Source organism: Mus pahari, chromosome 13 (assembly GCF_900095145.1).
Source record: "Mus pahari chromosome 13, PAHARI_EIJ_v1.1, whole genome shotgun sequence".
NCBI lineage: Eukaryota > Metazoa > Chordata > Mammalia > Rodentia > Muridae > Mus > Mus pahari.
The window spans coordinates 92,727,135-92,750,534 of NC_034602.1; the positions used below are offsets into that span (position 1 = coordinate 92,727,135).

The 23,400-nt window shown below is 39.9% G+C and overlaps 1 pseudogene across 11 annotated transcripts in view; it reads left to right on the forward strand.

The window, feature by feature from the left end:
* The first annotated feature begins 1,546 nt into the window (after positions 1-1,546).
* LOC110330927 overlaps positions 1,547-23,400 on the forward strand; it is a 35,270-nt pseudogene continuing 13,416 nt past the window's right edge. For 3 of the 11 annotated variants that reach the window (XR_003845005.1, XR_003845007.1, XR_003845002.1), the window contains exons 1-5: positions 1,547-1,751; positions 11,262-16,558; positions 18,158-18,189; positions 18,303-18,472; positions 21,789-21,945. The product of XR_003845005.1 is annotated as a THO complex subunit 2 pseudogene, transcript variant X4 (transcript). Of the gene's footprint in view, positions 1,752-1,829; positions 2,021-9,430; positions 16,655-18,157; positions 18,190-18,302; positions 19,269-21,788; positions 21,946-23,400 lie in introns of those variants that run through there. The other 8 variants (XR_003845008.1, XR_003845006.1, XR_003845010.1 and 5 more) reach the window with 8 other exon arrangements.

Here is a 23,400-nt window from a genome sequence, read left to right on the forward strand (position 1 = left end):
TCAGTAGTAAAAGAACCTGTAAAANCTTGTCAGGCTGGCAGGATTTTCTGAAAAGAATGAGGGACGGGCTAGGACAAAAGATTCTGATCAAAGCCCCAATGTTTAATGAATTACTCAGTTTATATAGCCTGGGGGAACCCCCAGCCCCAGTCTTGGGCCCTAGTTCAGGTGCGAGCAGGTAGGCGGATCTTCAGGAAGATGACTCTGGAGGAGCTCCGAGCTTAGCAGCAGGGAGCGGCGTCTGCCCTGAAAGGTGATTGTTTTAAAGAGCACCGGCAGGTGCAAACGGTAGAGCCGGTTTGGCAGATCGGAAGATACCACCGCAGGTGGCCCAGTGCTAGTGGCTGCAGAGGTCTGGACCAGCCTGCTTCGAGGCTGGAAGGAGGCTACACCCTTCAAGTGATGGACGGGCAATGAAAATGGGGCACAGATACACCACGGGATAAAGGAAAATGACATGATGTTTGCAGGTAAGTGCAGCTCTCACCAAGCTGCAGGCATTAAATAGTTGCTGGGGAAAGAAAAATGAACAATCTCCCACCCACGTTCATTATTTTCATATTGGGCAAAGACATTTAATAGAAATAATTGCTTGGAAAGTGACCACACCTACTGTTATATGCCTGGTCATGGTAAGATTTTTATTTTTTTTAAATGTGGGTCTCTATCTGTCTAGAGCTTACTATTGAGACAAAAAAAAAAAACCCTTATTAAGTCATGTGTTTGAGATACATATATTCATATATGCACATCTCATTTGATTTTATGTATTTCTGTTGCTTTGTGACATAATGGTCAGATATGGACTCCTGAAGAATTTATTGAATTTATACATACACAACATAATAACCAGATAAAAACAGGAATGACAATTTTCGGAGATAATGTCAAAATGAAAGTTTAATTCTTTGTGTATTTAAAACCTGATGCCTTTTTACATTAAAAAGAATTTTAATCTAAAAATAAAGAAGTGTAACTTTCACCCCTCATGAAAGCTTCTATTCATAATGGAAAGGGAGCATGACAGACACCCACGAGTAGCAATGTCCCAGTTCTCCCAGTATAATGTGCAAGAACAATAAAATATTTCCAAGTTTCTGTATAATGCATACATCCTTCTGATAAAAAGTTTTATAAATAGCTTTAAGGGTTTGGTTGGGAACACATTTTGACAGCTGTCTACAGTGAACAAGTATTTTAGTCATCCTTCCCTAACTCATGGCTTGACTTGTAGTCTTGAGATGCAACATACTTTGGGAGATAAACAGACTTTTTCCATAACACACTACCAGATTTTCCACCAGTTGAACCACATAATTTTCAGAAAGCTCTCAGAATTGTTTGTATTTAGCATTCACATTCACATTCAAATGAAACCGCGAGTGCGCACAGTCACCTCAGCAAGGCATTTTCTAACAAAGAAAGGCGCAGTGATGACCAACGACCTCAGTCCCCCCCCCCGCCACCCCCCACACCCCTTCAGCCTGCAACCGAAGTGCTGCCGCGCATGCGCAGAGGACTCGCTGCACCGCCGCCGTCCCTCGGCAGTGACGTCAGCCAAACGTCGAGGAGATCCGGACCGGTTTTCCACCGCTCTGTGGAGTCGGTGGTGTGTCGTTGGTGTCCTTGTCGAGCTGGGTCAGGAGGGCGCGGAGCGGTGAAGCCCTTCCCGAGCCGCGGCGTAGAGGCGGATCGCGGCGGCTGGAGCAGGGAGGCGGGAGCCGGCGCGGCTGGCGGAGCGCGAGCGAGCGGTGAGTCGGCCTGGCGGCCCCAGTCACGCGGGCAGGCTGCGGCCTCCGTCCAGCTCGGCGGCGGCTCGGCGGACCGGGCTGTGCTAACACACGCAGGGGAAAGCCGCGGACCCCCGAATCTTTCCGGGGCGATCTGGAGGCGAACGGGTCTCAGCCCCGGCGTTTGGTGGCTCCCGTGAGCGTCTCTGGGCACATAGGTCGCCCACCTGGCCGGCGGGCAGGAAGTGGTTTCTGGACCGCGAGCTCCGAAGGGTTAAACCGTGTGCCAGGTGCAGTAAACTCAGGAACTGGAGCGAAAGGGGTGAAGAGTTGACAGCACTACGGGGAATGACTTAATTATTCCTCACCCAGTTCTAATAAGTAGTTTTCTGCAATATTCTGAAGCTGTGGAAATGCTGGGTACGGGGAAGGTGGTTACGGTCAGATTAAGAGAAAGGACAGAGTGCCAGGATTTTAGGAGTGTGTTTTGCCGTCCCTAGGTTTGCCTGCTGCATTTGCCCTCAGAAATTTACCGCCCGTAGGAGATTTTGAGGATCATATTTACAACCAAAATCAGAACATTATCAACTGTGTTAAATTGACACTGGGCATTATTGTTAACTCTTCCCCTCAGTTCAAGAAACTCAGCCAAGGTGCTTGGACAAGAACGTTGATTGTTTATAGAGTCCTGAAAACACTGCAGTATACTTTATACAATCTTGAAGGCGTGTCTCCATGATATGCCCAAATATTTGGCAGAAGTTATTCTTTTGGACGCTTTGCGGAAGACGTCTTAATCTTAAACACTCATATAAATACTCTCTCGCTTCATTTCAAGCCAAAATGGGGATGCTAGCTTCTTTGTACTTAACAGTTATCTTGATACCAGCAAGCTTTGTAGTTCCAAAACATGGCGTAAGCAGCATGGGTTGCCTAAGGCCATTGGAAACCGTGTTCACATTACAGTTCATAACAGTAGGTTATGAAGTTGCAACAAAAATAATGTTATAGTTGGGTTACTACAACATGAGGAACTAACTGTATTAAAGTGTCGCAGCATTAGGAAAGTTAGAGAACTGCTGACATAGAGGCATTATGAAAATAAACCATGTAGGCCAAGTTTAATTCCCACCACTGCTGGTATGGAGAGGCATACGTGTGTATGTGTATCAAATGCCTATATATTATGTAAGCTGAGTCTCATTCCTACCACTGCTGATGTAGAGAGGCATGTATGCGTGTGTATCAAATGTCTGTATGTAGTATAGGGGTTCCCACCCTCCTCCTTTTCCTCTCCTTTCACTTAGAATAGGTCTAAACCAATAAACCAGACCACAGCAAGGAAGCATGGATAAAGTTACTGTTTCTAGAACCCGTGGCTATGTTGAACAGAATACCTAATTTGATACTGTAAAGTGTATTCATTAAGAAACTTCTAGACCTTTCTTGGAGAGTGAAATTATTAGAAAGGTACCAGGGACAGGTACAAGGTGACTGTTTTATACAGTCCATCTAATTGCCTTTAAGTTTGTTTTTTTCAAATTTTTAAAATTCACTTTACATTTTTATGGTTGTCTTTTCCCCATCTCCCCCTCTCACAGTCCCTCCACCTCATGCCTTCTCTGAGTGGAGACCCTCTCAACCCTGGCACATCAAGTCTCTGCAGGGTTAGATACTGCTTTTCCTACTGAGGCCAAACAAGACAGCCAAGTTAGGGGAACAGATTCCGCAGACAGGTAACAGCTTTTGGGATAGCCCCTGTTCCAGTTGTTCAGGACCCAACTTGAAGACTGAGCTGCAATTGGCCCGGGGAGTGAGGGGTGGGGGAGTGTTGAGGGGCTTAGTCTCGTCCATGTATGCTCTTTGGTTGGTGGTTCAGTCTCTGAGAGCTCCCTGGGGTCCGGGTTAGTTGACTGTTAGTCTTCCTATGGAGTTCCTATTTCCTTCAGGGCCCTCAGTCCTCCCCAACTCTTCCATAAGAATCCCAGAGCTCCACCCAGGTGGGGCCTATCAGGGGACAGCCATGCTAGGCTCCTGTCATGTGCATTCTTTTGGGTCTGGGTTACTTACGCAGAATGATGTCTTCAAGGTTCATTCTTTTGCCTACAAAATTCTTGTTGTCTTTGTTTTTAATAGCTGAATAGCATTCCATTGTGTAGATAGATGTACCACATTTTCTTTATCCATTCTTTAATTGAGGGCCATCTAGGTTGTTTCCAGTTTCTGGCTATTAAAAATAAAGCTGCGCCGGGCGTGGTGGCGCACGCCTTTAATCCCAGCACTTGGGAAGCAGAGGCAGGCGGATTTCTGAGTTCGAGGCCAGCCTGGTCTGCAGAGTGAGTTCCAGGACAGCCAGGACTACACAGAGAAACCCTGTCTCGAAAAACCAAAAAAAAATAAAAATAAAAATAAAAAAATAAAGCTGCTATGAACATAGTTGAGCAAGTGTTCCTGTGGTATAGTGGGGCATCTTTTGGGTATATGCCCAGGAGTGGTATAGCTGGGTCTTGAAGTAGATGGACAGGGCTGTGTTTAAGAAAGGTTAGTAATAGAGTTTGAGAATCTTACCAGTTAGGTTCGTTCAGTATGTACTCCGAAATTTGGGGTTTTCAGCTAAGTACATAGACACTGCCTAGTTTGTCCATCCTAAGCCTCCTGTCAACTCCTAAGGCATGGGTATACAGGCAGCTTCTGAGGTCTCTGTTCTTGCCTAGCCAGTCTTCTGTGATGCTTGACTCAGGCAATGACTGAAAGCCTTTCAGGTCAGTTTACTTTGAGAATGGAGTTAGCAATTTTCCTTTGCTCTGACAGCTTTGTCGTTTCCTTCATGTTCCTGCATTTTGGCTGTTAGTTTGCTTTCCTGAGAACACTATTAAAGAACCATAGCATAGTTAAATTTTAATTGCCTCGCATTGCCAGAATGAACCTGTTCCTGTTACTGGCCTGATCTGTTTCTACTTTGGAGGAATAATGATTAACAGAGTCAGTGTTATGCATATAATTTTACGATGTCACAGCATTGGGAAGTTGAGAACCACTGCTGTAGGGGATGGATATTATCTCAAACTGGGTCAACGTTACTTTGCTAGGCATTGTACTATTGAATGAAGGAAAAATAGATAACAAACCAGTGCCAGACAGATTTAGGTTGTAGACTCAATTTGAACCACAAAACAATTATTTTTAGTAATAGTAACTTATAGAAAAACAGTGCCAGAACAGTTAATTTGTAATTTGTAGCAGTTAATTTTTAGTTGAAAGGTTCATTTAAACATAGTTGTTAACTTTGCTTGTTTGGTTTTTATTTTAATGAATCTAATTGTCAGTGTTTTAGAGAAGAAATGAAACTAGATGAGAACACTTACAATAGTCACAATTAGAATAGCCATGTCCCAGAAAACAGCATAAAAATCATTGTTCCTTATCACTTCTTAAAAATTGTATTAAGATCAGGTCTGTTTTAAGAAATTGGTTTTAAGCATAGATAATCAAATTCTGGTTGTATACATTATTTTATCAAAATTTTTTCTCTTTAGAAAAACTTAAGTATGTATCTAATTATAGCCAACTAAATTATACATATATTTCCTTCTATAAGCCTTGTTGTGGAGGCTGAAGAGATGGCTCAGCTGTTAAGAGCACCACTGGCTGCTCTGTTCTTTTAGAAGTCCTGAGTAATATTTAACAACCATGTGGCTTACTGGCTTAAGGTCATCAATAATGGGATCTTCTGATGTGTGGGTGTACATGCAGACAAAGAATGTATGTCTGTGTGTGTGTGTGTATGTAAACAAACATTTAAGAATTCATTTTATGGCTGGGCGTGGTGGCGCACGCCTTTGATCCCAGCACTCGGGAGGCAGAGGCAGGAGGATTTCTGAGTTTAAGGCCAGCCTGGTCTACAAAGTGAGTTCCAGGACAGCCAGGGCTATACAGAGAAACCCTGTCTTGAGAAAAAAAAAAAAAAAAAAAAAAAAGAATTCATTTTGTGTAATCCTTCTGTGTTACATTTTTATTTTTCATCATTTTCCTTATCAAAAGGTATATTTTCTTTATAACCATTTATTTTTCTTTCTTTAAATTTACATTTTGAAGTATTGCTTACACATTTAGTGAATTTGGACAAAATTATATTTTAACACCAAAATAATTCACTTTACATCTTTTTCTAGATTTCTGATTAAAATGTAGCCACTTTCTCTTTATAGTCTTTGCCATTAAATTGAGTGTCATTTAGAATTTTTAACTGTCACTTCTTAGTAAGGACATGAAAAGAGCTATTTAAAATTTATTCTCATACCAACAGTTTATAAAAGCTCATTAATGTAAACATGTATCTTCCTTTCATAGAAATTAAGGAGCCAAGATTATTTAAATATGTATTTAGCTATTGATACTTTAGTATTTCAGTTTAAAGCTGACTCAAATATTTTACCTCTTTTACTTTATTTTTTTCAGATGAAGCAATTCTTTTAACACAGTGGTTTTTAATGTCCTATTTGTCCCACTCCCACCCTCTCTTTCTCCTTGTTCTCAAACATTTTGATGTTTACATTCCAGTTAGGTCTACTTGAAACAGAAAATTCCGGCTGACCCTAAATAACAAAAGAGTCAGCAGAAGAAAAAGAAAAGCTGTTTACGTGATAACCCTACAAATTGTAGTTTAAGTAATGTCTTAGAGGTGTTCATCGTCAAATAGAATACTAAATTAGATGATGGAAACAGAAAATAATTTACTAGAAAAAGAGTAACTAACAACAAGTCGAATGATTTAAAAACTTGCAGGAGAAAACCTTTCAGAAAAGGATGCTTTTGGGAACTGCCAGCAAAGCTACACATGCTGGGAGCACCAAAGCTACACATGCTGGGAGCACCAAATCTACACATGCTGGGAGCACCAAAGCTGCACATGCTGGGAGCACCAAATCTACACATGCTGGGAGCACCAGAGCTGCACATGCTGGGAGCACCAGAGCTGCACATGCTGGGGGCACCAGAGCTACACATGCTGGGGGCACCAGAGCTGCACATGCTGGGGGCACCAGAGCTNCACATGCTGGGGGCACCAGAGCTGCACATGCTGGGGGCACCAGAGCTACACATGCTGGGGGCACCAGAGCTACACATGCCATGAGCAGTTTACCTGAGAAACCTTCCTTTCTTTTTCACTTGCTTAGTCAGCATGCAAACTCCTCAGCATCTCTGGCCGTTCAAAAGGCCTCTGCATCTGCATGCCTGTAAGGTAAACCTTTTCTTCTCCTATCAATCTGTGTCTACTGTAAGCTTCCAGGTTCCCACCCGCTGGACCTAAGTCTTATTTAATTAACCTGTTTATTCTAGTCCATGCCCTACCTCCCCATTACCTCTCTCTCAGTCCCTGCACCTTGGTGTCATGCTCTCTCATCTGATTCTTCCCACAGAGCCTCTCTAGACCAGAAGTCCCGCCTTTCCTTTCCTGCCTCAGCTGTTGGTCATCAGCTCTTTATTAAACCAGTTAGAAGGTGAGGTAGATCTATATTTTTTTTTTCAAAATACTGAGGCAGGTGATAATCCATAAAAACAACAATACCAGAGACCTGAACAGTGCTCAGCAGCTCTCTCCTGGTACAAAAATCAACATTTGAATAAAACAAAGACAACTTTTACACAGTGCACAAAAAACTTACCCCAATAAATGAAAACCACAGTAAGTGTGGCTTTCTCATTTATAAAGGTAGTTTGAATAAACTCTAAGATATAGTCCTGCAAAGATTGAAGAATAGAGCAAGAGAGTTATGTAGAAAGCATTTCATCATACTAGTAAAGCCAGAAATTAGCAGGTAGAATGTCCTTTGGAGACTGAAGTAGTGGAGACAAGTTTACGGTCACCGGGTAGGACACAAATTTAACACTGGTATTCCACAATATTACATACTCCCGTTGAAGGTGAGAGTCATGTGGAAGTGGAAAGGAGAATTGTATCTGTTTTCACTATGAAATAACAGATAGTAATTAAGTATATTAAAACAACATCTACTCTGTAACTGTTTTTGGTGATCAAGACTTAAAGCTAATCTAGGATTTTTAGGTTACCAGAGGCCAAATCAGTGTCAGCCATCGGGATTCAGTTAAGGAATTATACCTGAAGCTGCTTCCAATCAGAGTCCAGTTGTAGGTAAAATCAAGTTCCATTAGATGTTAGCACTAACGTCCCTATGACCTATGATGTTTGTCCACTAGCCGCACCGCTACCCCAGCTTCTCCAGACTTCCAGCCTTTTTCCTAAGTGATCCCTCTCACCTTCAAAACATGTTGAGTCCTTCTGAAAAATGGGATTTCTCTTACTTCTAGTTTTTGCCTTTAAAGGAGTTTATGTGATTAAATCAGGCCTACCTCTATAATCTCACCTTTGTAGAGCTGACGATTTAGAGTTTTAGTTGCAACCATAAAGTCTTTTTGGTTCGTCTACTAGTATTTGATGAAATAACTAGAGGATGTTCTTGGAGAAGAATTGTGGTATGGTGGTAAATGCCTGTGAATTAACAAATATTTGAGAAGCTGGGGTGGGTACCACTAGAGGTAGCAAGTTTTGCAGCAGCCAGGGCAATACATAGAGACTCCTTGAGAATAGCAAAGCACAGGGGCTGTGGATGACAGCTCATAGCAAACACTGAGTGAGCTATAGTGCCATTTAGCAGTGCATGCCCAAAGGTCAAAGCCTTGCATTCATAAATGTGTGCTTGCAAATACTCATAAGAAACTGAATTCAGAAAAAAAATATCCATGAAGAGCCAGCTTGTTTTTTTCTTTATTATCACTGATCTATGGAGTGACTGTTTCCATGTTTGTTGTGGCCTCCAGGATACAACTTTATTCAGTGTAGAATGCCTTTTAGCCCATCCATACCATTCCCATATGCTCCCTCAAGCAACTTTCCATATAATCCACTCATTATAGTGGAGCTCACTTCAGGTGCTTCATGGATATATAATTATCAGAAGTATATAAGATGCTCATTTTAAATGATCATAAAAGTTTTAAAGATGCCTTTTTCATTTTTAACTAGTTTTTGGAACTTGGTCATCTGGTAAATATTTAATCTGTTCACATTTCATGACTTGTAATCATTAATCTGTTGTTTTCCATTTTCCTTTTCTTACAGTGCTTTGATTTTTTTTCTTTTCATGTGATTGACATTTACAAAATATAGTTTTATAATTTAATGTATAATTAAATATTCATACATATATTTTTCAAAGGTAGGAACAATAAAGTCTATGCTATGCTAGCTATTTTGAAGTGATTGTGTTTGAAAGCTGCTTCAATTAGTTTAAGTGCTGCTTGTTTTAATGACCTGTGTTTTAGTGTATATTGTTTTGGATTTTGTTGTGGAGAAGTGGAAATTCAAGTGTTAAAACAAGAATTAAATAAAGAATAATGTCATCTGTGATACATGTATCTGTTACCTGACATTTAGTAGTATTCTTTTTGGTTTTCATTTAAAGTTATTCCACACTCTTACTTTGTCCTTCATAGTGCATTTAATTTAGAGAACATGGGTTTTTTTTCCATCTAGAAAGAAGAAAACTGATACCTTCCATTGCAATTGACAGTATGCAAATACTTTTACATTTCTTTGGGCTGCACTGAAGCTCTTTTTCTTTCTTTCTTTTGGTTTTTCGAGACAGGGTTTCTCTGTGTAACCCTGGCTGTCCTGGAACTCACTTTGTAGACCAGGCTGGCCTGGAACTGCACTGAAGCTCTTGATGACCTTCTTACTTTCTTTAAAACTCAAGTTAACCTCAGGAGTGTTAGCAGCTGTTCAAGATTCCAAGACATGAACATATTGAGCCAGAGGCAAATAAGTATTCAAAATTAAGTGCAGCTGGAATGCAAATTGTTTGACAGCTGATCTAGCATGTGTCCAATGCTGTATACCTTGGACTTATGGAATAGCTGTTCCTGACTTGTGTGCAACTGTCCTTCATCCATATGTGGCTCAGGGCAGGGTCTGGGCTCACATAGAGTGAATTTAGGTCTTTTAAATAACAAAGCTATAGGCGTCTCTGATTGTGCAGCAGAGGGTCCTGCAACCAAGCAGAGCTATTTCTTCACTCTGAAAGCCATGAAAGGTCCAACAGACCCTGAGAATTTCAGCAACAGAAACAGTCTAAAACATGAAAGGAAAAGGAAACATTTTAAGATCACTGCTTAAAATGCATATATTTGTGTATTTGCACATGTCTACCATATTTAGAAGTAAAAAGTATTTTAAAAATAGTTTTTAGCAAAAAACTCACAGGAAACCCTATTACGATTAGTAATAGTTCATCCATTATAGTTTCACATTCATTGAAGTAATCTTATTCATTGTCAGGTCTTACTCTTTCAACTCTTCACTCTTCTGTTCTCTATGTCAGTGGTTCTCAACTTTCCTAATCCTGCAACTCTTTAACACAGTTTCTAATGTTGTGATGACCCCAACCATGAAATTATTTCATTGCTTCTTCATAATTGTAGTTTTGCTACTGTTATGAATTGATATATAGGCTGATATGCAACCTCCAAAGGTAAGGTCATGACCCACAGCTTGAGAACTGCTGCTCTAGATCCACACAAAGCTTTTGCAGAGGGTATAATATCTGTCTATTGTTCCATGAGAGATGGATGGGCAAGATACCTGGGGCTACTATGAGCTCTTCTAGAGGGACAAATGAACTGTAAGTAACATTTATGGTTTCTATCTTGCAAGTGGAAATAATGACTCCTGAATAAGTTCTAATTATTTTTATCTCCATATCAGGAAATTCTATCAAGTAGACAGTTGTTCTATTTTCTAGAAGAGGAAATTAAAACTCACTTAGGTTCATATAAGTAGTAGGTACACGGCCATATGTCAAACCTGTATCTTCATGTTATCTTCCTACCTCCTTGGTTCATTCAGTATGAACTCACAGTATTTGTGGCTTGGTTAGAGATTCCCACACAGGATTTGAATGACAGGAGGTAAGTGGTTATTTGTCAGTCAGCCTCCTCCAGAAAGGAAACAGATAATGAATCAATGTAGTAACTAAAGTGATGTGGTAGAGTTGAGTATACTAATAGGCAGAGAGGCATTTGGGGAAGTTAACACTTCAGGCTTCAGGGGGACCAGAGAAGAATGGTGAAGCTACAGGGAAGAAAAGATCTTCCAGTAGCCATGGCCACAGAAATTGGAGTATCTCAGGTGGTAGTCAGGAAGGAGTCATTCTTTTTCGGAGAAAGAACAGAACCAAGAAGAATGGAGAATTTACCTGGGGAACTGAGACACATCCCTTAGTGTTTGTAGGAAGAATAAGCAGATCAAGCACAGGTTCAGGATGAGGAGATAGATGTCAAGGCTAATGTGGAATTCTGAGACAGCCACCTCAGCAGCCACAGGGTCTACTGAATAGCCTATTGGAGTCAGCTATTTTGCATAAGATGATATGAAGACTATATAAGATATTTGGCTTAGGGAACTTAGGAACTTGCTGGCTTCTGGAATCTTATTTGGTTCTCTCTTTGTTACAGTGACCTACAGCACTGAGCATCTGAAACTCACTGCTTCCAGATCCTGAACCAGAAAAACAACTAAAACCCTTTCTTCGGAACATCCTGATGTTTACTCTGAGCGGGTCTTTCCTTGAACCTCCTGGAAGCAAGAGTGTTAGTGCATAAGTACAGACTGTACATCCAATTTCTCTTACTAGGGAAGAGAAGATGGCGATGGCCTCGACAACAGTAGTGGTTCCTGCAGAGTGGATCAAGACCTGGGAAAAATCTGGGAGAGGCGAGTTTTTGCATTTGTGCCGGATTCTCAGTGAAAGTAAAAGCCGAGACTCTTTTACTTGTAGAGATTTTCAACAAGCACTGTATGAGTTGTCATACCATGTCATTAAAGGAACTTTAAAGCCCGAACAGGCCTCAAATGTTCTTAATGACATCAGTGAATTTCGAGAAGATATTCCGTTTATTCTTGCTGATATATTCTACATATTAGATATTGAGACGAATTGTCTAGAAGAAAAAAGCAAAAGAGATCATTTTACACAACTGATACTAGCATGTTTATATTTAGTTTCAGATACAGTTCTAAAGGAACGCTTGGATCCAGAAACATTGGAATCATTAGGCCTTATCAAACAATCGCAACAGTTCAATCAAAAATCAGTTAAGATCAAAACGAAACTCTTCTATAAACAGCAGAAGTTCAATTTGTTAAGAGAAGAAAATGAAGGCTATGCCAAGCTGATTGTTGAATTAGGGCAAGATTTATCTGGCAATATCACTAGTGATTTAATCTTAGAAATTCTCAAATCTTTAATAGGGTGCTTTAATCTAGACCCCAATAGAGTTTTGGATATCATTTTAGAAGTGTTTGAGTGCAGGCCAGAACACCATGATTTCTTTATACCTTTATTAGAAGCTTATATGAATATGTGTGAACCACAGACACTGTGTCATATTCTTGGGTTCAAATTCAAGTTTTACCAGGAGCCAAATGGTGAGACTCCATCATCCTTGTATAGAGCTGCAGCAGTGCTCCTGCAGTTTAACCTTATTGATTTGAATGATCTCTATGTGCACCTTCTTCCAGCTGATAGCTGCATTATGAATGAATACAAACGAGAAATTGTGGAAGCTAAGCAAATTGTTAAAAAACTTACAATGGTTGTATTGCCTTCTGAAAAAAGTGATGAGCGAGAGAAAGAAAAGAAAAAAGATGATAAGGTAGAGAAGGCACCTGACAACCAAAAACTTGGTTTGTTGGAAGCCTTGTTAATTATCGGTGATTGGCAACATGCACAAAGTATTATGGACCATATGCCTCCATACTATGCAACATCACATAAAGTAATAGCCCTTGCTGTTTGCAATCTTATACACATAACTATTGAGCCTATTTACCGAAGAGTTGGTGTTCCTAAAGGTGCTAAAGGCTCACCTGTCAATGCTTTACAAAACAAGAAGGCACCAAAGCAAGCAGAGAGCTTTGAAGACTTAAGGAGAGATGTATTCAGTATGTTCTGTTACCTTGGTCCTCACCTTTCTCATGATCCCATCTTATTTGCAAAGGTTGTGCGCATAGGCAAGTCATTTATGAAGGAATTTCAGTCTGATGGGAAACAAGAAAATAAAGAGAAAATGGAAGCTATCCTTAGTTGTTTGCTTAGTGTTACTGACCAGGTACTGCTTCCTTCTCTTTCATTAATGGATTGCAATGCGTGCATGTCTGAGGAACTATGGGGAATGTTTAAAACATTTCCTTATCAGCATAGATATCGCTTATATGGACAGTGGAAGAATGAGACTTACAACAGCAATCCACTTTTAGTGAAAGTTAAAGCTCATACAATAGACAGAGCCAAATACATCATGAAGCGCCTAACCAAGGAAAATGTGAAGCCTTCAGGAAGACAGATTGGGAAATTGAGCCACAGTAATCCAACCATTTTGTTTGATTATATCTTGTCACAAATACAGAAGTATGATAACTTAATAACCCCTGTGGTAGACTCATTGAAATACCTCACTGCATTGAATTACGATGTTTTAGCTTATTGTATCATTGAAGCACTAGCTAATCCAGAAAAAGAAAGGATGAAACATGATGACACAACCATCTCCAACTGGCTTCAGAGTCTGGCTAGTTTCTGTGGTGCAGTTTTTCGTAAATACCCAATTGATCTTGCTGGTCTTCTTCAGTATGTAGCCAATCAGTTAAAGGCAGGCAAAAGTTTTGACCTACTTATATTGAAAGAAGTAGTACAAAAAATGGCAGGAATAGAAGTTACAGAGGAAATGACAATGGAGCAGCTTGAGGCTATGACAGGTGGGGAACAACTGAAAGCTGAAGGTGGCTATTTTGGCCAGATTAGAAACACTAAAAAATCCTCCCAGAGATTAAAGGATGCACTACTGGACCATGATCTTGCCCTTCCTCTTTGTTTACTTATGGCACAGCAGAGGAATGGGGTGATATTTCAGGAAGGTGGAGAGAAACATTTAAAACTTGTAGGAAAGCTATATGACCAGTGTCATGATACCTTGGTACAATTTGGTGGGTTTTTAGCATCAAATCTAAGCACAGATGATTACATAAAGAGAGTTCCTTCAATTGATGTGCTTTGTAATGAATTTCATACACCCCATGATGCAGCATTTTTTCTGTCTCGGCCAATGTATGCACATCATATTTCATCAAAGTATGATGAACTTAAGAAATCAGAAAAGGGTAGTAAGCAGCAACATAAAGTTCATAAGTACATTATGTCATGTGAGATGGTGATGGCTCCTGTCCATGAGGCAGTGGTCTCGTTACATATCTCCAAAGTCTGGGACGATATCAGCCCTCATTTCTATACCACATTCTGGTCTCTGACCATGTATGACCTTGCAGTTCCACATACCAGCTATGAACGCGAAGTCAATAAACTGAAGATCCAGATGAAAGCAGTTGATGACAATCAAGAAATGCCTCTAAATAAAAAGAAAAAGGAGAAAGAGCGCTGCACTGCCTTGCAGGACAAGCTTCTTGAAGAAGAAAAGAAACAGATGGAGCATGTACAACGAGTTCTACACAGACTGAAATTAGAAAAGGACAACTGGCTCTTAGCAAAATCTACTAAAAATGAGACCATCACAAAATTTCTCCAGTTGTGTATATTTCCTCGATGTATTTTTTCAGCAATTGATTCTGTTTACTGTGCTCATTTTGTTGAGTTAGTCCATCAACAGAAGACTCCAAATTTTTCCACACTTCTCTGCTATGACCGAGTTTTTTCAGACATAATTTACATGGTTGCTAGCTTTACTGAAAATGAAGCTAGTCGATATGGGAGATTTCTTTGCTGCATGTTAGAGACTGTGACTAGGTGGCACAGTGACAGATCTACCTATGAGAAGGAATGTGGAAACTATCCAGGATTCCTTACTATATTACGAGCAACTGGATTTGATGGTGGAAATAAAGCTGATCAGCTAGATTATGAGAATTTTCGACATGTTGTACATAAATGGCATTACAAACTAACCAAGGCATCGGTACATTGCCTCGAAACAGGTGAATATACACATATCAGGAATATCTTGATTGTCCTAACAAAAATTCTACCATGGTACCCCAAGGTTTTAAATCTGGGCCAGGCTTTGGAAAGAAGAGTGCATAAAATCTGCCAAGAAGAAAAAGAAAAGAAACCAGATCTATATGCACTAGCAATGGTCTACTCTGGGCAGCTGAAAAGTAGAAAGTCATACATGATACCTGAAAATGAATTTCATCACAAAGACCCTCCTTCAAGAAGTACTGCTACCAATCTACAACCAAGTGGGCCTTGTGGTGGGCTGCCTTCGTCCATAGGAAGAATGTCTAAATTAGATGAGAGCAGTACTGAGGAAGCTGACAAATCACGAGAAAGAGCTCAGTGTGCTATGAAAGCTGTGAAAGCTTCCAGTGTCACACCAAAGGGGGATTTAAGCAATGGAAACAGTGGCTCTGACACCAAAGCTGTTAAGGAAAATGACAAAGAAAAGGGCAAAGAGAAAGAAAAAGAGAAAAAAGAAAAGACCCCAGCTGTTACTCCAGAGGCCAGGGTACTTGGTAAAGACAGTAAAGAAAAACCCAAGGAGGAACAACCAAATAAAGATGAAAAAATAAGAGAAGCCAAAGAAAGAATGCCTAAATCTGATAAAGACAAGGAAAAATTAAAGAAGGAAGAAAAAGCTAAAGATGAGAAATTCAGGATCATTGTCCCCAGTGTAGAATCAAAATACACTCAAGAAAGGGAAAAAGAGAAAGAGCCCTCAAGAGAAAGAGATTTAGCAAAGGAAATAAAGTCAAAAGAGAATATTAAAGGAGGGGAAAAAGCACCAGTTTCTGGCTCCTTGAAATCACCTGTTTCCCGAACAGATATCACAGAACCTGAAAGAGAAAAACGTCGCAAAGTTGATTCCCATCCTTCTCCATCACACTCTTCCACAATAAAGGACAGTCTTGTCAAGCTCAAGGAATCTTCAGCAAAGCTCTATATCAACCATATTCCGCCACTATTGTGCAAGAGTAAAGAGAGAGAAGCAGACAAGAAAGATTTGGACAAGTCAAGGGAAAGATCCAGAGAAAGAGAGAAAAAAGAGGAAAAGGACCGGAAAGAGCGGAAAAGAGATTATTCAAACAGTGACCGAGAGGTACCCCTGGACTTAATCAAGAGGCGGAAAGATGAGAATGGAATGTTGGGGGTTTCAAAACACAAAAGTGAAAGTCCCTGTGAGTCTCTTTATCCAAATGAGAAAGACAAGGAAAAAATGAAGTCAAAATCCTCAGGCAAAGAAAAAGGTGATTCATTTAAACCTGAAAAGATAGATAAAATATCCAGTGGGAAAAAGGAGTCCGGACATGATAAGGAAAAGATAGAGAAGAAAGAGAAATGGGACAGCTCTGGAGATAAGGAAGAGAAGAAACATCATAAGACCTCAGACAAGCACAGGTAATGAAGACTCAGGCAAAAGTGTGGGCAGGCCTCTGAGCTGAAGGTCTCCCAGCTGAGGATGCCAGAGCTCTTGGTGTCACTCTCTAAACAGTATCTCCCTTAATTGAGAGCCTCTGGTGCTGTCCATCTTATGAAAATCCTTTTAAGTCAGAAGATGAATATGCATCGCCATCCTGTCGAGACATTGCAAAGTTGCTGGCTTTCAGAACATTATTTTCACCTCTGGGCAGTTCCTTGCAGCAAGATCCCTGTGCGTACAATATTTTCTTGAAATAATACTACCTAGAAACAGCATCTATGAAATCTCCACCAGCTGAATCTCAGATCACCCTTCTTAGAAAGGTGAGTTAATCTTTTCTAGGCTGAGCACCTTGCTGTAGAAAAGGCTGCATTTGAGCCGGGCATTGGTGGCACACGCTTTTAACCCCAGCACTTGGGAGGCAGAGGCAGGTGGATTTCTGAGTTTGAGGCCAGCTTGGTCTTCAGAGTGAGTTCCATGACAGCCAGGGCTACACAGAGAAACCCTGTCTCAAAAAAAAAAAAAAAAAAAAAAAAAAAGCCTATGTTTGTATGTAAAATATAACTGACATTATACTGGTATGATTAGCCTGACACTTTTATCTCCTCCTTGCAAAAAGTTTAATTTCAGTTTGTGTGAAAGGTCTTATATGTATAAACCACAACAGCAATGTTTTCCTTTTCATATGCTATCTCAGTTTCCCAGATCTGTCAGATGTCTCAGTGTGTTAAGGTACTTGCCACCAAGCCCAGGCACCAGAATTGGAACCCGGGTGCCTTCATGATGGAGTCAGAGAATGCTGACACCCACAGATTTCTCTCTGACCTTCACATACCCTAAGTTAATAAACGTAATTAAAATGGTTTAATTTCCCTTGCTCAGAAATTCTCCTAAGGAGACATCTTCATCTTACAAAACATATTTCTTACTTTCCTAATCACAGTCTCATGGACACTGTGATCTTTATTAGAACATTACTTTTTTAATTTAATAGTTGAGATGACTTAACCCTTTTAAAGTACACAGTTGAATGGTCTGTAACATATTAGTCACATTGCAAAGTCACCACTACCTTTAGTCTCAGATTTCACTCATCTGCAGAAGAAGCACTTTTAAATCTACTCTTCCCTTATCCCCTGGAAACAACTGATATTTTCTCAGTATATTTGCTGATTTTGGACATAACATAAAGAGGATTGTAGAGTATTGTAGCTTTTGTGTGTGGGTTCTTTCATACTTACATGTTTAATGTGTACTAATAATTCATTCCTTTTTATGGCTGTATATTTTGTTTATCCATTCATTAATAGAATAGTAACTTTTAAGTATTAAAATTGAAAGTTAAGGGGGCTGGAGAGATGGCTCAGTGGTTAAGAGCACCGACTGCTCTGCCGAAGGTCCTCAGTTCAAATCCCAGCAACCACATGGTGGCTCACAACCATCTGTAATGAGATCTGATGCCCTCTTCTGGTACATCTGAAGACAGCTACAGCGTACTTAGAAATAATAATAAATAAATCTTTAAAAAAAAAAATTGAAAGTTAAACACTAGTGTATCCACAGTTAAAGTGGGTAACCCCAAGATTATGCATAGTATGAACAAAATACTATGTAGAAAGGAACATAAATTATTCATGTTTTTGTTTAAATGTGATGTTTTTCTAAAGGCTATTTTAGCTTGATTTTAAGAAATACATGAATGCACTATGTTCATCAATAAGTATTCATCTGAAATTTGAGAACATTAGACAAATAGAGATTGTGTGTCATGTGTTTATGATCATATTTTGAATTTATCTCACCATTATTTGAGAAAAACATAAAGGAAAGGAAATGAGTATAAATGAGTCTATATGACTTAAAATAATTTTTATAACAGCAAATATTACATTTTAATATGACTTAAAATTATATCTTTATAGGGGACTTTTCTTCAACAGAGGACTTCTGGAAGGTATTTGAAAGTGACTTTGAAAGAACTCATTTTCCCCTGAAAATTGTTCATTTGATGTCATAAATTCAATGCACAAGTTAAATGGTTTATGTATCATTTGTGTGTTTCTTTAGGGTCTGCTGTGCATTTACCAATATAGAAGAAGTAGGCTATGGTGAATTGAAGTTACTGTTCTACCTTAAAGGAGTGGTTCAGTACCAGCTATAGAAAATCTTGCAGGTGCTTTGCAACAAATTGGGTCTTTCACACATTACTTACTTAATCTCCATAGCAATGTTGCAAGGTAAGTTAGAGTATGTTTTACTGTCACATTGCTAAGGAAGGAGAGAAAGGATTTTGTATGTTTGTGGCAGTCATTCTCCTTTATTCTAGCTTCTTATTTATTTACTCTATTTAATGATTCAGCAAATATTGAATGAGACTCTCCTAGCATATATAAGACATAGAAAGACAGATTATTCTGTGTTGTATCATTTAGTAAGATGATGTCATGTACCCCCAGCTCCCAAAACAGTGCCTGGCAGATCTTTCAAAATCTACTGTTGTAAATTCAACTAAATCCTTTCCCTAGTCATTAAAGAATCTACATAGTTTACCAGATTCAATGCATATACATTTATTTACACCCCCCCCCAAATCTTCTTGAGAGGATTGATATCTTTATTTGTGTTTACTAGCTTTTATCTGTTCTGAATAACTTGGACTTGAAGTATGCTTTGCCAGATAACTAGTTACTTGAGGTGCTTAGAATTATGGTTTTTCATCGAATAGATTAATCTATTGAGAATGGTAAAGAGACCACAGGATGTAGTCACATCCCCAAGCTCTTCCTCAGACTGCTACATAAAATGTGTGACCGAGTCTTAGTACATTAGTCTTTGGGGAGATCACTGATATCCCAACTATTACATTCCACCTCTGACCCTCAACATTCTTATGTCCATCTTATAATGCAAAATGCATTAAAATATTTCCCAAGGGTGCCCTAAATCTTGCCAGTTCAATTATTGTTTTAGTAACAAACAAAAAAACCTCAAAGCAAATATTTACCTCTGTGTGGAGGTTTGAATAGGGATGGTTCCCATAGATTCATGTGTTTGAATACTTGGCCCATGAGGAGTGGCAATATTGGGAAGTGTGGCCTTGTTGGAGGAAGTGTTTTACTGTGGTGGTGGGCTTTGAGATCTCTTATGTTTAGGCTCTTCCCAGTTCAGAGGAGATTGTTTGGCTGCCTTTGGATCAAGATGTAGTACTCTTGGCTCCTCCAGCACCAAATCTGCCTGCACAATACCATGCTTCCCATCATGATGATAATGAACTGAACCTCTGAAACCATAAGCCAGCCCCAATTAAATGTTTCCTTTATAAGGGTTGCCTTGGTCATGGTGTCTCTTCACAGCAATGGAAGACATAAGCAAGACAGAGGTTGGGACTTGAGACTGGGGTCTTGCTGGGATAGACCAAACCATGTTTTTGTTTGGAGGAATGTGGATTTGGGGACTTTGGATTTGGAAAGCAATGACTTTAAGTGGGGCTTAATGTGTCATTGTAGTAGGAATATGGAAGACATTGGTACTGAGGGTAATTTGAACTCTTGGGATTTCAGAGAAGAGAAATTTTAGTATGTTGCCTGGAGGTCATTCTTACAGTGTTTTTGTGAAGAATGTGGATGCTTTTTGCCCTTTTCTGTGGAGTCTGCCAGGGGCTAAGGTGAAGAGATTCAGATTAGTTACATTGAGGAAGGTCTCCAAAAAGCCCAGCATAGACTGTGTCCTATGGGTCACTCTTAAAGCATTTTCATCAAGCGTAGCAAGCTTAGAATGAAAAAATACAAAATGTATGGTGGGATTAATGGGGAACCAGGAAGTGGAATGGAACTAAATCCTGTATTAAAGGATATTACATGGAATTAAGGGAGTGGTGACCTAAGGGAAGATCCCACCCAGCTAAACGGAAGCGTTAGCAGTTGTACAAGGGATAGCTATAGCATGCTAGGGTTTATTATGTTATAACTTCTTTTTATTTGGAGATGGAAATATGATTGTATATCAGATTGACTAGGGATGGGTTGTCATGGCTATTATCAGTTGTCAACTTAAGTATGTCTGGAATGAACTACAATCCAGATCTTCTGAAAGGAATTTGAGAAAAGTGTAGGTCCAGGTATGGTGGTACATGCCTTTAGTTCCAGCACTCAGGAGACAGAGGCATGCAGATCTCTGAGTTCAAGGTCAGTCTACAAAGCAAGTTGTTGGACAGCCAGGCTTAGGCAGTGAAGGAAACCATGGGAAACTAAATGCAGAAAGTGACGCAGCCAAAGCTAACTGAGCTCTGTGTACCCTGACCTTTATTTGTTGTCCACACATGGTCTCAGGGCTCCAGGCACAGTTCTCAGTTTAATCTACCTTTAATTCATACGACTGTGTCTATCCCATGGGCCTGTGTCCAGTCCACATTACAGCAAGGATCCTGGGCCTGTGACTCTTGGGGTGATCCATTGCTTACCCAGTTGGGTATAGAGGACTTAGGATAAAAAGATACAGGGACTGTTGATCCTCCTGCTCTAGCCATCAAGTTGGATGAGGAAAGAACCCTCTGGAGGTAGGTCCCCACTTGTTCACAAACTACAAGGTGCAGAAAACCCCTTCTCTGTGTTCATTCCCACACAGATCACACTTCCCATAAACTGTTTTTGTGATGCCAAATTCTGTGTCTGACATTTGCCAGGTTTCTTTCTCTTGGTTGCTTAAGACCCTGTGGAGGAAAATTCTTTTTCCCCATCTACCCTGTCACTAGTGACAAAATTGGGTGTCTTGGTTTGTTTCTTTTCTACAAATAAAAAGTGCAGCGCGTATGCATCCCACTGAGCTTCTGTCTGGTCTTGTCCTTTTCTTTTTATACTACTCTCCTGTCCCTGTGCCATCTGCCCTTGTTTCAGTTTTGGGGTTCCAGGCCTATGCTGGGTATCTCTCATTGACTTTCCCTCTATAACGTTTCTGTTGGAGTTACTTAAAGTGTGAGTTACTGAGGATGTTTTTGTCTGGTTTAAAGCCTATGCTTCTCTAGTTTAGATTAACAATAGTAAGTTTATATTTGTACATGAACATATCTGCAGAGGCCATATACATTTTAATTCCCACGCTTTAAACACCTTATGATGGTGTTTATGAAGGTATTTATTCTTAGAATTACTGAAGAGAAGCTAAAGAAATTAAGAACACCTAGGGTGTTTCAGAGTGGCCCTCCTGGTATCTCTTGTTATCTCTGCCCTGAGGTGTAGTGTATCCTTGAAGGCACAGTCCTCTTTTTAATGATGTGTGTTGATTTTGTGAGGTTATATAGATCATTTCATGGAAACGTATTATCTAAAATTTTATATTTCTAAATTACACCGGGGCATACCTTTTTTTCTTTTTTTCTTTCTTTTTTATTTTTTTCTTGACCACCAGATTATTTGTCACCTACCCTGTAGATACTCCGTTTAGCTTCATTGACAGGAATTTAGTAAAATTCAGTTTTACAGAAAAAGTACTAAGTCTTAAAAGCTGTTTTTCTGTGTTATGACAGTGTGGATAGTTTCTGACAGTCTGTTTTTTTAGTGCCTAAAAAGCATAAGCATACCCTCGATCTGTGCTGCTTTGCTGATAAGCTGATCATCCCATATCATTGATAAGAGAGATTTGTACAACTCCTTCTGTGTGCCAGGCCCTGTTCAAAGATGATGGTATCTCCTCTCCCTCATAGAATGCCTCTAAGGTAAGTACCATTTTTCATATGGAAACAGAAAAACTGAAAAGTGAGGTGCCTTTCTCTGTTCTCTCTTAATTCTCACTGAGGGCATTGTGTGCTTTAGTGCTTGACTCACACACCAGGGAAGGCCACCATGGAAACTTGGATCTGATGATACAGGTTCTGTGGGCAGACATCTCTGGTATTGATTCCTCATACTTTTAGGGACTAAATTAACATCACTAAATCTTAGGACTTTCATTTCTGAAAGTCAATAACTGTATGAGAGTTCAGTAAGCAATGAAACAACATGTTATATATATTTACCCCATGTGATAAAATTTATGTTAAATATTTTATCAGGATAAAAGTGTCTGTAACTGACACAAGTGTTCTGACAATTTCACCTGATTCTGTGGCCGTTTGTTTCCATTTTTGCTCTTAAATTAGTTGAGTCTGCACAAGTGAGATCATGTAGAGAATGGAAAAGAGAATGAGTCACTACTGGAGCATAATTGCAGTGGGTCAAGCTCTTCCCTGGATTTCTCAGGAACCAGGGATAATGAAACAGCTGCCCATCTTCCTAGCTTTGGAAAACCATGTGGCTGGACCAAGAAATGCAGTCAACTTTTTGTAACTTTTCATTGTACAGAACCAACATCAACCTGTTCTTGTGGGCTTAGGGCCCTTTCTCTTTCTAGTTAGTTATCTAGACATGTCTTATTGTGAATATGGGTTAGGGAAAAATACCCTTCCTGCCACTGCATAGATAAAGGGTACTAAGGATCTGGCTGAAAGCAATGTGAGAGTTGAATCAGCAAGAATGATAGGGTTCTGAGTATTTGGCAAAAGGATTTAGGGTTCTAGAAAAGTATTATGATTCGCAGAGAACTTTAAATCCAGGTTGCTGGAGATGTTGCTTGGTTGATAGAATGCTTGCCTAGTATGCACTTGGGCTAGCACCACTTCAAGGAGCATAGTGGTCTATGCTTGCAATGCTATCATTTGGAAAGCGAAGGTCGGAGAATCAAAAGCTCAGCCCTTAGCTACACAGCACATTGGAGGCTAGCCCATTTTAGATGAGACAATGTCACAATCAAACATACTAAATAAAATATTTAAAAAAAAAATAACAAAAAAAAAAAAAAAAACAAAAAAAACCACCTTAAATCGAGGGGAGCTTGGAGAGACCATTCAGCCTGTAATGTGCTTCCTGGGTAAGCATGATGAGCCAAGTATAAGCCCCAGAACCCACATAAACAGCAGGCATGGTAGCACATGCTAGTAATCTCAGCACTGGGGAGGCAGAGACGGGAAGAACCTCGAGGCTTATTGGCCAGCCACCCTAGCCTGTTCAGCCAGCTCCAGGTCCTACTGAGAGACTCTGTCTCAGATAGTAAGATGGATAGCTCTGAAGTGGAATACCCAAGCTAGACCTCTGGTGTCTGCTTGCACACACACACACACACACACACACACACA